Genomic DNA, 2,500 nt, shown 5'->3' on the forward strand with positions numbered 1-2,500 from the left:
TTACAGAAACAATACACACACACACACACACGTACACATATACATATTTACACACACACATACACACATACACATATGCATATTTAGATACGTCATATATGCATCCATTCATTTATTCATGTACACACATACATACATGCATACTTATATACACTTGTACATACATACATACATACACATATACACACATACATTTACACATGCTTATATACATACTTACACATACATACATACATACATACATGCATACATACATACATACACATACAGACATACATTTACACATGCTTATATACATACTTACGCATACATGCATACATACATACATAGATGCATACATACATACATACATACATACATACATACATAGATGCATACATACATGCATACATACATGCATACATACATACTTACATACATACATACATAGATGCATACATACATACATACATACATACATGCATACATATACACACAGCTGGTTGTGGTTAAGACACACCAAGAAATGTGGGATTCGAGTCATCCACCTTCACCCGTTCATTGCCACCCCCGCATTTTCCCACCACCACCACCACCACCACCACTACCACCACCCATCAACTGAAAGAACGGGAAAAGAACAAAATACACACATACACACGCAAACGTACATATTCATACACACACACATACATACATACATACACTTATACACGCACACATAATCCTCACCACCATTAATGGCTTCCACACCGGAAGTGTCCCGCCAAACATCTACAAGCCCTGCGTTCTCTCTCAACCATTTATTCGAGATAGGCACCAAGTACACACACTCTCTCTCTCTCTCTCTTTCTCTCTCTCTCTATTTATATATCTTTCTCTTTATTTCTCTCTTTCTCTCACTCCTCCCTAGCTCTCTATTTCCGCCGTCTTTCTCTTTCATTTTTGCTCACTCATTCCTTCTCTCTTTCATTTCATCTCTCTTTCTGAATCTCTATGATTCTCTCTCTCACTAAAACAAAATCCAAAAATCCACCACTTAACCACGCCAAGAAATGAACAAATGGCTAACGAATGCTGTCCACCCAAGTACTATGAATAAAGTCGAAAATTTCTTACTTTTAACACTTGGTTGTTGTTGTGAAGGCTGATGGCTAATCCGAGTGTTAACTCTTACCGGGTATACTCTTTACTCTTTACTCTTTGCTTTAGATAAATGTGTTGATATGTATTGCAAGAAACAATTAGCTTTCTTTTTCTTACATTTTATAGAGTTCAACTTACACAAGTTAATGTGTGAAGAATAAAACAGGAATTTTGAAAGAAGTTTCAATAAAATTAGTTTTTAAACATCGAATGGCTTTGGGGGTCCAACAGAATAAAATAGAAGCCCTTCCGTTTGGCTGTCACTTTCCAATTTCTTCAATTTTTGTTCTAATTGATTTCATATTTGGTGTATTGGTGTAATTTTGTAAAGTAATCATTGACAGGAATTTCATTTTCGCCATAAATCAATATATAAAGGGTTAATAGCTTTTAAAGTTTGCAAATTTGGGGGAAATTTTACCAATCGAGAGCCACAGACATAGAGGTCCTGTTTCCATAGAAACAAGCCAAGCTGCTTACCATGTGTTCTTTTTGTCGCTTATTAAATGCTTAAAACACATGTGATATGAGGTGTGCTAAAAATAACAGCTAAATAGGCCTTAAATTACGCACGATTTTTTTTCTTTTTCTTGCGTAATCGTATGAATCCCAGTGTGTAGAATACAAATTCGCAAAAACTTTCTGAAAATTCATTTAAAAAAATCAAAAAGTTATGAGGGGTTATATGACGTGCCTAATGTAGAATCCCACCAATATTTCATATGTTTACAGTTGACAACACGTGCTGTCACGCACACAATGACAGTTTCCAAATCTTGTTTTCTGACTGAGTAAAAATTATCAAACTTAAACCTCTGTAACTTTTTTTAATTTTATGGAAAAGGTGAATTATCTCCTGAGATTTAGCGTGGAAAATTACATCAATACACCAAATTTAAAAATTTACGCTAATCTTTAAAATTTCCAGAGGTGTAGCTAAACCGAAAAGATCTTAAGATAGTAATCAATGGAGTCTATAGACAAAAAAATAGTTTAGAACCTCTGCTGTAGACAAATGGTGTAAATACACCAAGAATCATCTCGCAGTGTCACCTACCCAGACTGTGAAATGCAAGCATTTCGAAGTGGTTATCTCCTCTTCAGTCACATAAACCGGACAGGATGCGCTGCGAGCTGATAAGAGGGATTTTCTCTTTTATGGTAGTCCTCTCATCTTACAATGAGTTATAGTGCTAATCGGAGGGTCACTGTAAACAAATCACGAGTGGCAGCGCTAAACAGTAATGTGTATAAATACATGACCATTATTATCAGTTCAAATATTTTAGGGGTATATTCGAACCCGCAAGAAAGCCATTCACTGTTGAACCGTATATGTTAACGCTCGCATATGTAAAGAATGTCGGAGCGCATG

This window comes from Octopus bimaculoides, chromosome 20 (genome assembly GCF_046866305.1).
Source record: "Octopus bimaculoides isolate indiv1 chromosome 20, ASM4686630v1, whole genome shotgun sequence".
NCBI classification, from domain to species: domain Eukaryota; kingdom Metazoa; phylum Mollusca; class Cephalopoda; order Octopoda; family Octopodidae; genus Octopus; species Octopus bimaculoides.